Raw genomic sequence first — 15873 nt, forward strand, 5'->3', positions numbered from 1 at the left:
GAGCTGGCCACACTTCCTCACATGCTCTTCTTTATGGCGTACCGCGTGGCTCTGTGTTTGGACCTTTACTCTTCTCACTTTATACCATGCCCCTCTCATGTCACTTACTCAGATCTTTTCTTCTTCTGTTCCCCCCCCTTTTCCAAATTATCAACCGGTCCACTAAACGTCCAATCGCAAAGGTTCTTGCATTTCCTGCACCTCAACCCCTCCAAGACAAATATTATTTCTGCATCTTCTCCTTGCCCATCTTCGCCCCTACCTGATCTTTCCTTTCCCTTCCCTTCCCTTCTCATTCTCTGCTTGCAATCTTGGTGTCATCTTTGACTCTTCCCTCCTTCTCTTCCCACATCACAGTGACTGCTCGCATACGTCGCTACCACCTATACAATATTAGTTGTGCCCGACATATCCTCATTTCGTAGCACCGAACTTCCCAAAATGTTATTCCCTCATCTTGACTACTGCTCAGATCTTCAGTTCGGTTTTCCCCTCCTCCCACCTTACTCTCCTTAGCTCGGTTTGTAGCTCTGCAATCAGTCTTCTTTTTCACTACCCCTCCTCCCCGCAGGCCACCATTTCCCCTTTTCTTCTCTCTTGTCCACCTTTGACTCCCATCTTCTTTTTCATTTCTTCTGTATGGTGTAAGTGTCTAAATGGTCTCACTGCCACCCATCTCTCCTCCTTTGTGTCTTTTTGTTCCCCTACCCAAACTCTTCACTCTCAATTAGTTTATCATTTTTCTTTCCCTAAATCTCCTTGTGTCTCCTATCACTTTCACTATTTTCCCCCTTTCTGATCCATGAATACTGGAATTATCCTTCCATTGGCTATTTGCTCCGGATCCTATATACATATATTTTGCTCCTACCTCAAATCACATCTTTGTAAACATCTGTCCGACAACCGATTGTATGCATCATTCCCTGCTGATACTTTTGTATCTCTACCATGACTAATTGATTTGTGTATAGTTTGGATCTTTTTTGTACAGCGCTTTGGCAAAAACGCTCTCAGTAGTAATAAATATAAATATATAAAACACTGTTTCCACAATTTTGCTTAGTAAAGTTCCACTTCATTCTTTACTAACTGCACTTCCACAATCATGTTTTATACCACCACTATCTGTTAAAACAATATATACAATTATCCATGCATCAAATGATTAGCATTTTGTGTTGAAATACTGTTGAATATTACAAATACCACACCCATACACTGCCAAAATAAAGTCCGAAAAGCACTCTGCTTCACCAGGCAACACACAGACCCTTCACATGGAAAAGGAGGAGATGAAGGCAAAAGAACGGGAGCACCTACGGAGGTAAAGGCAAAAGAACGGGACCACCTACAACAATCCACATTTTTGGGCTAGACAGCAAGAAACAAATCCATAACGAGCAAAAACATACACAAATCAGGCCGCAAGTGGTACATAAAATTCAGGAGGGCTGATACAGAAATAACGGTGGGGCCTTCCACATTCAGAGGGGATACCAACCGCCCTGCCAGCAGACAGAACCAATAGAAGGGTCAGTTGAAAGGACAGTGGCGAGAAGCATCCATATACCCATGATGAAATGAGCAACCTATATACGTGAAAATGGATGGCAGGAAGTGGGTCATTTTCTTTCTGGATTTAATTTCTTCCTCTATGGTCAAGAGAAGAAAAAGGAATAACAAGTTTAGTTTGAGAGAGAGTGGACAGCGTCTTTGTCTTTGTATCCCACCAAACAGAGTAGGCCCCTTTTGTTTCAGGACTCCTGAGGCAGCTTTTAGAAGTTCACCGCTCCCATGAAACGCCATCGCTTGCCAGTGCACCGTCCAAGCCGAAGAGATTGCGTATCGAAGTCTGGTGCCTGTTCCCTAGATGGTGGTTCTGGGGACGACGCCAGGCCCAAAGACGTACGGATGTGCCGAATGCGCCCTGACAACCCTAAGTACAGGGGAAGCTTCGGGGCACGGCCATAAAACAAGAGAAACAGACAACGTCCAATCAACTATATCCTGTAGAACCCCTCATGCACCATAGATCACTTGTCAACCACCTATTCAAGTAAGTTCTAATTCAGATAGGAAAAGCTAGGAGACCTTTCTTAAAAGATCTCGGAGAGTTCCACGTGTTGGGTCCCAAAGAACGTCCTATGCAGTTCAACCTCAAACGTACATGTCTTCCGGTCTCCACTTACACTAATCGTTATATTTTGCATGTCAGGTCCACACTACACCTTCCTGTGTATATATAGATCTGGGGCAAGACTGAGTGGGGTAATGCATATTGTTCCACTCTCATTAAAACCTATGTTCTTGTTATTTTAGATAAATATCAATGGCTCCCTCCATGGGTTTCATGGTTGTCTGATAGAGTAGTTGTGCACTGGATGGGGGCTAGGTATTCAGATAATACTCTAAGAATTTCTGGATTTCTGTCTCTGGTTCTTGACATTTGCACCCTGCCATGGAAGTTCAAGTCTTCTCAGGGAATACCAGGTACTGACGAATTGATCAGAAAGTGTCCACCCCAGGGTGTACAGGGAAAAGCTTTGATGGAAATGGCCACAGCTTTACTCCAGGGTGGAATGGAAAAAGGTAGGCTGGAAATGGCTACAGCGTTACAAGCCACGCAAGCCGACATGGCTGTTATCATCATGATAACCTTGCACTTGCTGCACAATGAACAGCATTACAACAGACGGTCCATACTTCACAAGTAGACCAAGAACTTCTAGTGTTTCAGTGAAATGGAAATCGTTCCAGAAAACCTTAAAACTGGCTTCCCTTTAATATAGTTATGGTTACAATGCTGATCCACAAAAAACAGACAGTGACCTTCGACTCACACAGTAGAGTGAGGGCTCACATCCGTGCACCCCGCATGCCCAATAAGTATGAGCCCACTTTAACTTGGATTAACAACCAAGATCCCATTCTAGATGATTACAATGCATTCCTCAGTTCCTTAAGAAAAATGCTCGAGAGGGATATGTGTCAAAGGGCCTTATGCCACAAACGCAGACAGTGAACAAGGCAATCATGATCTCATATCATATATCGCCCACTTTAAATATCTGGTAGCTGAGGTAGCCTGGGAAGACCATGTAAAGACAACAGTGTTCTAGAAAACATAAAAAGATGTAAAGGCTCAAGTACATCCCCCTACAACTAATATTGATGAATTAATGGAGGTAGCTCTCCAGATAGAACAAAGACAAGGGGAACAATAAAATAAATGTAAAAGATTTGAAATCCATAAAAAAAAACGAGAATTACTGTAGAACCCTTGGGAGAAAGACATACATCTGAACCCATGCAAGTAAGGAATTAAAAGAACTCATTAGTCCAGAGGAAAGACCCGGCGCACAAAATTAAATCTCTGCTATTATTGTGGACTAACAGGCCACCCAGTTAGGAGTTGTCCTAAATGGCTGGGAAACAGATTGGGCTTGCAATGAATCAGAGGGGACAGGCGAGTACCATTTGTGGGCCCAGTTAGAGACCAACCACCACCTACCCCCGTGGCTAATCATATCTACATTGGGGTTACACTACACCTAGAAGGGATCCCCTACCCCAATACCCTATTGAGGCTGGGGGCTTGATACATGGTGGAGCCACGGGAAATGTCTTAGATTGCCGCTTGGCTCAACTGCAGGGATTACCTTATTTATGACAAAAAAATGGTTGAAACAATTCACTACAGACAGATGTATGTTGACTTCAGGACTAGTCGCACAACAAATTGGGATCCTCAGAATGACTGGTGAGAAGTACCATAACAAATTAATTACCTTAAATATCAGTGACGCTCCCTACTTTCAAATCGTTCTGGGCATGCCCTGAGTATTGAAACATAACCCTTTGATAGAGTGAAGTAAAGGAATTGTAAAGATCCAATCCCCCATATTGAGCAGAATTTTGCCACTTGGAATCACTGATTGACCCCGGTATTGGTCCTAGGAATTGTCAGGGGTCAGAAATGCAAGGCAGACAACTTTGTGAGGATTTTTCAAAAGATGCCTTTTTATTACCTCAAAAGGTTGTGTGAACACCTCACTATACCTGCCCGGACAAGCATTTCCCTGCCTAAAGGTAACTAAAGGAAACGCTCTCAAAAGGTTTCTGTCCCTCACACTTACACATAGAACAATTCAACCAGGCAATATATGGCAGTGCAACAACAACTGTAATACTCTGCAGCTTCCACTAGATGTCGGCCTATGCATAGCAAGTGATCTTAGCAGATTACACAAGCATCAGAAAAACGGTTATGTTCACAACCCGATAACTGTCTCGCCTTATAATCTGGGCGAATTCACCTTCCCCAGACTCCAGCAGGATTCTATTCAACAGTTCCAAAAGGATAAGGAAATCCTGTCTTGAAACAAGATTCCTTTTCAGTTCTTTTGGCTCGAACTCGACAAAGGTTCCAACTTGAATTCAATCAACAGTTCAAAAAGGTTCAACAAGGTTTTCCTTTTTCCACTTGTGACAAAGAGCTCAAAACAACTTCTCAAACCAAGAGTTCATTAGGATCAACAAAAATGTCTATCAGGATAATTCTGCAACAGTTCACAAAAAATTAGCTTCACCGATATTAATTTGTCAGGATGACTAACAGTTCAGAAAACACCTTAGTTCTGCCACTTCTTTCAGACTGATTCTTGAATGACTTTCACCTGGTCCACTCACCTACCAGGCCAACTATTGCAAGGTCCTCTGCCCTAGTGTACTCTCCTGCAAGGACAGATACAAACTACTAACTACAAGTACTTATGTGGTAAAGTTTGGCTTCCAACAAGCTAGCAATGTATTTTGCTTCACAACATCAAGTTTAAGTATTTCTGCTGGGAAAAACTTAAAACATATTGGTGCCATTTATTACACACGTGATTGTCACACACAATGCAGGTTGTGCTTCACTCTTCCTGAAGACCTTCGGTAAGGACAGCCCTCCTGCCACTCTCGTTTCCCCACTTCCACATTAAGCTAATGCTGATAATGGTTCGCTCTCACTCTTCGTGGGCTTTGGAAATGTGGGTTTACGCCAGTTTCTCTTATGGCCTCCTATACATATGGGCAACACTTTAATTCTTAATTACCATCTCTTGGCTTTGGCAATGTTGGCTCTTTATAATTTGCCTTGGTATGATTCTGTTTTGGCAATAATGGTTTGTATTGGTTTTTCGGGTTATTGCCCTGTCTTGTTGCTGGCCTTTAATCTGCCTCACATAGATACAAGCACACCCTTCTGGTCTGATGCTTAAGCTCTTGTTCTACCACCTGCTGCGTTTTAAGTCAACTTGGTTTGCAAAAGAATAATTACTCTGCTGTATATCAGTTTGGTATGCAACAACATGTTTCTTTCTCCACTTCACACTGTTTATGTTAATTCTATGTTTAAGGACCCTGGACTTGCCCAGCGGGTGGTTACGGAGCGCTCCAGTGTTACAATCTACTAGTGACCTCAACGGGTCTGACGTGCATGTCCATTCGCCTTTATGCCACCAGGTCCTCTGCTTTTGCTTTCCTGCGTGGCCCGGCAACCTCTCCTCAGCATCCCGTGGCCCGTGCCAGTCGATAAAGGGGCTCTCTGGTGCTCGCCTGCCACTGGAGCCCGACTAACAAGTGGGAAAGCTTTCAAATTGCAAGCTTAACACTGCACGACCTCTGCAACAGCGGCCCTCCGCGGGAAAGCAGTCACTCGTAACGCTTCCCACTGCTCAACCTCTGTCTGTAATGAAGGTCTTGGACAGAACAGACCCTCCCAGGACCGACAACCGGCACACAACAGTGGTCCCAGCGTCTCTGCTCTAACTTCTGCTGCAACATGGCACAACTACTCCACCTCCTGTTACTAGTCTTCTCCATGGACTGCACATGAGGGGGTCTTTTATGCATCACAATCTCCCTCGGGTGTGGGTCATTACCACTGATGTGGAATGAGACTGCAAGTTGCAGCCTCATTCCACTGCAGCTCTCTTCTTCGTCCCAGTACTTTGGCCATTGCGGGACGGGAGTCCGCAATGTCAAAATCAGCTTTTCCACCGGCTTCGATTTTATAGCATGCCATCAGAAGGGTAAGGTCTGTGGGAAAGTTATAAAAAGGATTTTCCCATTCCTCCCGACCTGCCTCTTCCCCCATCCCGATGTGATCCTCCCGCAGAACACCACCCCCAGGGTCAGGATCAGGGAGCGTCTGCTTTTCCCTAGCCACACGAGAGGGGTCCCAGGACAGGGTTTCTGGGGGAAATCATGCTCGATTCATCACAGAATCCACAAAAGATACCACATCCAGTCTCTGTGACTCTTCAAGTGCCACCGAATATCTCGGCTACAGAGACCCCTTTGATCCCAAAGAAGCAGACGAGTTACCACCACACCGATTATATGATTGAAGAATAATTGAGTTAATGCCCAGAGCAACCATCCCTTATGGAATAACATATGCCCTTACTCCCTAAGAAACCAAGATACTAGAAGAATACATAACCAATAAGGTGGCTAAAGAACCTCGACTTTCCCTGCAAGGGCTCCCATCTTTTTCATTCCCAAAAAGGATTGCGATGAATGAAGACCATGTAGCTCATGACGGGTTTGCAGGAATACAGCAGTAATTCCGTTACCGCTGAGCTGTCGGGCGGAATCACTGCTCAACATTGGTGTATACACAAACTATGCTGATGATACTCATTGCCACATCGCACTATTGGGCGATTACACCAGGCACACCAAGTCCATCAACTCCGTATACTCCATCATACAAATCTGGATGATGGAGAATGGTTTGGCACTCGATGACGGTAAAACGGAGTTGATGATTTTTGGCACAGCACCACGATTAAAAAAAACTCAGTCCGATTCATTACCAAGTTTCAGATAGCTGGCTGTAGTATTGCAACCCTCCATAAAGACAAGACGCTGGATGTAGCGATTGACCTGGAGTTAGGGATGGGGCCCATGTGAGCAGCCTGACTGCGTCCACATCCTACTATTTAAAACTCCTGGCGCAGTTGAGGGCGTTTCTGTCACGTGAAAATTGTGCTACCATCACTAGGGCAGTTGCGGGAGCCAAATTGGAATATGGCTCTAGCTTGCTACAATGCATAAATAAAAGGAGAAATAATGCACCTTCAGATTGTCCAAAATAACACTGTCAGAGTGGTGAAAGGCCTTTGGAAAAAGGATCAGATCGCAGAGGCAAGGCGTGCACTGTAGCCAGCAAGATGTATTTCCACATTATATGCTGGTGCCTATATGGCACTAGCCCAGGATACCTATCCAACCGTCTTGCATGGCTGCCATAACGGAGAACGCGGAGATCCAACAATGCAGGTCTCCTGTAAACTCCTAGAGCTAATCGAGATGGTGGGAGAGGGGTCTTTCAGCTACGCAGCTCCAAAAAACTGTAACGCTCTCCCCCCAGACCTGAGACCGTGTCAGTCCTTCCCTAAATTTAAATATGGCCTAAAAGCTTTATTTTACTGATCTTTGACCAACCGCTGCATCCAAAACCATACTCATGACTCTTGTTCTTATGTTATGTCTGTCTTGTCTGCGCTACCAGGCCCACGGGCCTGTGCTTATGCGCAGTATAAATAAATAACGGTAATTCCGCCTGCAGAATTACTGCCGAAAAGAGAGCACAAGATGGTAATTCTGCCCATATTCGCCAGAATTACCATTACTGCTGGTTCATTCAGCGCTACATCCGCTGCCGTCATTGCAGGAAAGGCAAGTACTGCGGCGGCCATCTTTAAAACACAATCCATTGGGCGGGCTAGAATACCCTGACATGTATATATATTACATAGCGGCTCAGCTGCAATATATTGCAGGCTGGAACACCCCAAATCCCGACTCACCACACACCCTACTAGAGAAAGCGATTGTTGCTCCTAGCGTACCGATGGGCATGCTTTGGGGCAAGAGAGACCCTGTCTCGAGGGGTGAGATTCAACCCATGGCAGTAACGAGTAAAGCTTGGGGACAAATTAGCCGAATGTTGAACACTGCATCCTCCTATGTACCCGAGCTCCCGCTATATAATGTAATCGGCATGTTCTCCATGTGTGTCACTGCTATGTTTTGTCAGATTGAATACTACTACTCACCCACAAGCCAGGTATGCTGTTGTCTAGGTGTGTGTCCATGTACGCTGGTAGGGTGCTGTTCCTCAGTATAATTGCATCATGCATGGCACCAGGGTGTCGAGTGCAGCAGTGGCCGATTGTGAGGTCGGCATCACATGTCATTTGGGCATTCATGGAATCAAACAGTTTCCTGTTCCGGTATGACTGCTCCATTGACTGGGGTGTCACAAATGCCACATGTGTGCAATCCAATGCCGATATGGTGGTGGGAAAATGGGCAATGGTGTAGAAATGTGCCTTTGCTGTGTACACCTGCGCGTGGGTGGTGGACATGGAGATGCGCATGACTCATGAGCGCATCCAGCATTCCAGCACCTTTGAGAAAGTTGGCTGGGACATCCCAAGCAGCATCCCTAAAGTGTGCTGCAATCCACCTGTGGCACAGAAGTGTAGGACGTGCACAAGCTTTACCAGGTGCGGAGGGGTTTGGAGGGGGCTGGGGGGGACAATTCCGATTACAATGGTGCTCTGCAGATCAGCGTCGATCATGGTGAGCAGGTCTGTGATGGTGTGCCAGTACAAGCGAAAGAGCTAATTGGTAGTCAGTCAGTGTCCAAGGGGATAGGTGGACCTGTGTCATGTGGGCCCTCCGCAGCACACGCTTCCTGCGCCTTTGTTGTGCCAGTCTACTTCCCTGCTGAGGTCTTGCATGCTGCTGTAGCTGGATGAATAGTAGCAGGTTGTGGATCCCGTAATCGACAGCTGCTTTGGGGGGGGGGGCATGTTGCATGAATGTGTATTTGGGGAAGGCCTTGTATACTCAGAGTAGATTGGGTGCACCAGTGACTTGATTTCCATCACCTGTGAGCATGTACCTCCACCTTTTCGGTGGAGGTAACAGCACTGTGTTTTTGGCTGAAATACTACAGCTTTTCAGTGGTAATTCAGCAGTTTTTCAACTTGTAATCCAGTTGAAATACCATTTTGGTTCTGGCCGTAATTCCACCATTGGAATTAGCCCTGGCGCCGATTTCAGAGGTAATTCTGCTGGCAGTAATTCCGCCAGTGGTCATTTTGTCAGTGGAATTAGTGACAAGTGCGTAATTCGGTGTTGTGGTAAAAGTGGCGGTAATTGTATTACCACCACTTTTATCTTACCGCCAAAATCCTAATGATCCCCATGTATTAACTACTGCCAGATGAATGATATCATGATCAAAAAGAAGATATCCGTTCACTCTTATTCCGGTACTCGTACATCAGGTAGAAGGAGCCAAGATACACACAAAACTGAATTTGAGCGGTGCGTATAATCTTCTTCCGATTCACCCAGCAGATAAATGGACGACTACATTTAGAACCAGAACTGGACATTACGAGTATATGGTGATGCCCCTGCATCGTTCCAATTAAAGATATTTCAGACTCGTTTGTTGTCATACCTGGAGGATATCTTGGCATACTCTAATTATACACAGCATGTCATTGAAGTATTACATCAACTGTATGCGAAATTAAGTAAATGTGCCTTCCATCAGGAAACATTAACATTTCAAGGACATGTTCTTTCCCCAATTGGCGCAGACATGGATCAAGAAAAAGGAGAGGCACTGCAGACATGGGCCATCCTAAAAGGGTAAAAGAACTCCAGAGATTATTGGGTTTTGTGAATTACTACGGAAGGTTCAGCCAAGATTATTCCCAAAAATCTCAAGCCCTAACTCATCTCTGTAAGAAAGACGCCATCCATGCTTGGGACTTACAGGCCAAAGAGACTTTCTTACAATTAAAAAAAAAAAAGAAAAAAAAAAAAAAGAAAAAGAGAGACTTACTACAGCTCCTGTTTTAACCCTTCCTAGGGCTGATGCTCCCCATACTGTACAAAGTGATGCTTTCATCTACGCTATAAGAGCCATCTTATCGCAGAAACAAGAAACTACTAAGAACTCCATCCATTTGCTCATCATTCCCTAAAGCTCAATCCATCCAAAATAAACTGTACTATTTTCAATAAAGAATTACTGGTCATAAGGGATACATTACTTCATTGGAGACATTACTTAAAAGGAGCCCTCTTTCCCATCATAGTCTTAACGGATCATCGGAATTTAGGATTCCTCAAAACAGCCAAAGGAACAAATCAAAGACACTCCCGTTGGATACATTTCTTTAGTCGGTTCGGCTTTATGAGCCCCTTCAAACCAGCAGCACAAAATACTAAGGCTGACGCCTTGTCTAGAGGTTTCTCTGATCTTGCACTATATGACCCACATGTTTTACCATTCATCTTGCTCGAAAAGATATGTACATTATCCCGACCCATGTCTCCATTTCTAGAGGCAATCAGAACTTCCTATCAAGAACCATATATCCTTAAATTCCTTCATGAAGACAGACAGGATTTAGACAGTCTTTTGTATCATGATAAACAACTATGTATTTCCCACCACGCAGAACAACAGATTCTCGGATGGTGTCAGGACAACCGTTTAGCTGGCCCTTATGGATAAAAGAAAACCCATTACCTTGTGAAGAGATATGCCCAGTGGAGAAAAAAAAAGAAAATGGGACAAAATGTCAGAGACTATGTCGGTTGTTGTGAAGTCTGTGTTGGAGCTAAAAGTTGATGTCAGAAACCAACAGGATTACTACATCTTCTGCGATACCCCCCCTCCCCATACCCATGGCATTCTATCAGCATGAATTTCATTACAGACGACCTCGACTCCAAAGGATTCAACACTATATGAACAGTAAAGAAAAAAGAAAGGGGACTAGCTTTCAACCCTAGTCTAACAAAACCCTGTATTTCAAAACTGAAGACAAGTAAATACATTAAATAAATTATAGATTCCTTATGTCCTTGGACGAACAAGCATTTTGAGCAAAAGCTCTTCTTCAGGGGTGAACAAATAGATTCCATTACCATACATATCATGTGTGTAACATACAAACTCCGATTTCTTCCTTCCCGACGGCTAATGATTCCTATTCAGATTACTTTCTGTGTAACCATTAAATGGCTCTAGATCAACAAGAAGCATGTAAACTGAAGTAAAGTGCCAAATATTCATTTTCCTCTACTGGAGTGCATATCAACGCCTAAACCACTGGCTGCTCCTGAAATTTGGAGGCACGGTTCCAGTCACGGGTTAATTTCAGTTCCCAATTTCTTTTGTTTTACTTTTATATGGCTGGTAGTAGATTCGGTCACCAAGATGGGCCACTTTGAACCCATGTCTGGATTACCAAAAGCAGCTGAACCTGCACACACCCTTTCCCAACTATCTTTAGCCATTACGAATTACCAGAAGTTATTGTAACCGACCGAGGAGCACAATTCATTTCCCACTTCTGGAAAAAAGCTTTATCAACACTTAGGAGCGAACCTTCATCCGTCTATGACTTACCACCCACAAAGTGATGGACAAACAAAGTATCCATCAAAATCTAGAAAAAGAATTCCGCTGTTACTGTGGCCCAAGAGAACATGAGTGGGCAAATTATCTACCATTATCAAAATTCACATATAATAATAATTCCTTTCATACTTCACAGGATGGTGAGCCTTTTTTTTAGTTACTCAGCACGTCATCCAAAGATCAATAGTTGCATCCACTGTTCCCACTGCAGATGATCGGCCACAAAAGATGGATACAACAAGAATATAAGACTATCCATTATAATCTCCACCAGAGTCAGATGCAAGCTCATGAATATGCTAATCGTCACAGACACCAAGGATCAACATACACTGTCAGAGATGAGTATCCACCAAAAATCGAAATCTTCCAGGAATATCGAAGTTCCGACGCCGTTTTACTGTTAATGCAAAAATCATCCTGCAGTGGTTAAGCTATTGCTTCCTTCCACTTACATGAAACACGGGGTGAATCCTGCATCTCAGATACAACCGTATCAACAAAGAGGCCCTTCCTCCCCCTCCCCAGTTGCTTGTAGAAGCAGAGGAAGAATACAAAGTATCCCAAATCATTGATTCTCGGTGGCAAAATTATAAAAAAAAATATTAGAATGGAAGGGTTATGTTCCCGGAAGGCCGCACATGGGAACCCTATTCCCATTTACATACTCCTAATCTCCTGTGAGAATACCATAACAAATACCCTGACAAGCCCGATTCTTGGGAAGAGACTACTAGTAGAAACTCTGCTACTTCCCCGGAGCCCCGCTCCAATGAAATCTCATTCCCGGCCTTTCCGCCGTCCAAGCCAAAGAGATCGCGTACAGGAGCCCGTGGCCTGTACCTAAGATACCGGTTCTGGGGACAGTGCCAGGCACAGAGACATACAGACATTCCAAATGCATCCTGGCATACACAGAGGTGCAGGGGAAGCTTCCAGACATGGCCATAAAAGACAAGAGAAACAGACAAACAAAATATGATCAACTTTATCCTGTAAGACCCCTCGAGCACCATAGATCAAGGGTCAACCACGTATTCAATTAAGTTTTACTTTAGATAGGGAAAGCTTTAGATCCACCGTTCAAGCACTGATCCTATCCCACCCGGATGGGGTCAATGCCCTCCTCTAAGTCCTCCCTTGTACCCCTGGGAAGTGACCTACACGCAGCCACACGCCTCATCAAGGGTCTACGCATAAACAACCACATCAACCCCGAACACATCACCCCGGCCCTCATCGATCTTCACTGGCTCCCACTGCACGCACAAATCACCTTCAAGTCTTGCTGCATCACCTACAAGGCAATCATCCAGCTATCTTGCAGAGAAAGTCAGTATCTCTGGCGTGCAGTGCACCACCAGAAACCAGGACATGTGCAGACTTGAAATCTGCCGCTGCAAAAAGGAAAGTAACAGGAAACAGGTCTTCTCTGCCTACGCCCCAAGACTATGGAACCTCCTCCCCTTCAGCATCAGACACACATTCATGCTCCTACAATTCAGAAAAGCACTCAGACCCACCTCTTCAAGGAGCCTAGCCACCTCAACACCTAGGCCATCATGTTGGCCTCACACCACCTGACGTCCTAGATGCCATCTGCACTTTTCCTCCCCACCTCCCTGTGCAGCTATACCCCTCCAGTGTCCCTTTGTAGCCTACCCCCAGTGTAGATCTGTTCCGTTACCTCTGAAAAGCATTTGTTTATGTATCTGTACTGTAGTATACTCATAAATCGCTTTGTTGCTTCTCGAAGCTAAGCCCACACTCAATAGCCCCAACACTGCAGGAGCCACCATCTGGAGCAACCTGCTAGTCGCCACGTGTCTGATGTCTGTAGCACCTTCCGTGCTCCTGATGCCCACACTTCTTCCAACTCTGATGTTACAGTGAGGCCACTGAATATATGAGCATTGATTCATATTCACAGAAGCTCACTGGCAAGCCATAGCCGCTTACAGCTTATTCTTAGCTGCAACGTGCCTGTGATCTTGTTTTTCCGATCCACTGCCTGTTTCCAAAATGGCGGGTGCAACGCAGCGCCACAACGAGGCTGTTGTCCCGTTGCCAAGCAACTGAGACTCCTTATCAGCCAATACAATCCGCCGGCAGGCGAAGCACCGGCCCACGAGGAAGGCCCAGTTTACCACAGAGAGGCACATCCACGTCATATCTTTCGACCATCAGCATACCACTGACCCCAATCTACTGCACCGCTACCCATCAGCTTTGCAGGTACGTGTACGGCACCCGCCGGGCCCTACTTCCAACCTACAGACCCTCCTATCTGCTGCCCAAAACTGAACTCCAACCCACCTATGACATACTATCACTGAGAACCCGAGTCACCCGCGTGCCTTTGGTTCCTCTGCAAAGGAACGCTTCTCTTCGTCTGCATGGCACTGTGCTGGTACTCCGAACCCCATTAACCCTGTCCAACAGTCTGGTTATGTGTCAAGATTCTCGTATGGCAAGATGTGCTTAGCCCACATACATCTTAGTCACATCGACCGCCCTCCTAAACAAAACCCTAGTGCCTGACATGTACAGTATCTATGCCAGTGATTAGTTAGCTAACCTTCTGCCATAGTATAACGAAGTAGTGTTTTCTTGTTCTCCTCCAATATATTTTGTGGTGAGTTGATCCTAAGTGCTGGGCCCACGTTTATCTTCTGGTGATGACTTGGACATTAAATGTTTAAGTCTATATTGAACAAAAATGCATCAACACTCTGCATGCCATTTAACTAACTCACAAGTGTAACCAGAACGAATGATTGATTCTCTGCTTTATGGTCATATATAACAACTATTGTGGTGACTTCGATATTTATTTGTTAGGCTTATTTTTGTGACGATTTGGACACCAACTGCTAGATCGATATCTGACTCAAATGCATTAACACTCTGTTTGCACTCTACCATCTGATATTGTGCTGATCTCTAAGACCTACTACCACCTCAGTTGCCATGGGGGTGCCCGTTATTATGACCGCATCTATCAGCTGTACCCGATACAAACTGCATTAGACTCAAATCAGGGTCACATTAAATTGGTGTACAAACTCAGGGTAGTCCAGGGAAATCTGCACTCGCTCATCTTTGTGTTTGTAACTATGTATGCCTCTACCAGAAACTGCAGTGCCATACTCCTGGTTCGCCTTTACACTTTTGTCTCCCTCATAAGTGCTATAATCGTCCAACCCTAATCCAATTTTGCAAGCGTCAGTACGCACACTCTTACTTCCAGAAGTCCCTTCACCATATCCAAGCATTCCAATATTGAATGCTGCATCAAGCCTACCAACTTTCTTTCACCCTTGATTCTCCCAGTCCGGATTAAGTCCACTATTCCTGCCCCCACTGAAGCCTATGCCCAATACCTTACCGATCAGAGCCTCCCCACGACCTTTAGAAGCCAACGTCTTCAACAACCACAACATGCCATTTGGCAACCTACAAGATACAACTCCTAGTAGACCCGACACTATTTCAGAATCCCAGACTTTCCCCACCTTACCTGCTCCCAATCTCCCATTCCCTAACAGCGAGAAACGCCAGGCTTGGCGTTAGACAGGCAAATCGTATAAAATACCTTATGGCCATCTGCCCATGAATAGCCCTCCACAGTGCCCGAAAAAAGCCCCACCGAAATTCCACAAAGCTTTTAAGAGTACTAGATCGTTATCTACCACACCGGATATCCCCGCACATAGCAATAGCCCTACAGCTATCTATGGGGCACTGACCTGGCTACATGCATCAACAGGCCCTTCCCTCCTTATTGCTAATCCAGACAACTATACGATCCTTAGATCTGATAGAGAATCTTCTAGAAAAGGCGGTATTGCCTTTATCGCCAAAACCACACTGGGACTCAGAATTGCCTCACACACTCCTACCAGGTCATGCGAACGGATAAACTTCCCCTCACCAACCTGCGCACTATAACAATGCATCATATCTATAGACCCACATGGACCTATGGGCTCCTTTGAAGAAGAAATAATTACCCTTCTCTCCACCAACACTAAGCCCTCTTCGCAAATCCTTATACTAGGCGACATTAATCTAGGTTTTAATGACCCTGCTGATCAGCCTGCAATGGCTCTGGCGAATTCCTTGGCTGGACTAGGCCTCACTCAGAGAGTCCTACTTCCTACACATGAAAAAGGAAGAATCCTAGATTGGGTAGCTGACCTCAACTGTGTAACTAACATAACCTGTATCGAACCGCACCCCTGGACTGACCATTTTCTACTTACATTTAATCTTCAAGATTCTTTACCTCCCAATAGAGAAAACCTTATTGCTCCACCCATTTCAACCAGGAATAAAAAGAATATTACAGTGGACAA

The 15873-nt window shown here is 45.0% G+C and overlaps 1 protein-coding gene across 4 annotated transcripts in view; it reads right to left on the minus strand.

Annotated features, from left to right (window-relative positions):
• LMBR1 (limb development membrane protein 1) overlaps positions 1–15873 on the minus strand; it is a 1168513-nt gene that overhangs the window by 1118110 nt on the left and 34530 nt on the right. The gene's annotated exons all lie outside the window — the stretch shown is intronic.

This window comes from Ambystoma mexicanum, chromosome 2q (genome assembly GCF_040938575.1).
Source record: "Ambystoma mexicanum isolate Mex_15411 chromosome 2q, UKY_AmexF1_1, whole genome shotgun sequence".
Lineage (NCBI taxonomy): Eukaryota > Metazoa > Chordata > Amphibia > Caudata > Ambystomatidae > Ambystoma > Ambystoma mexicanum.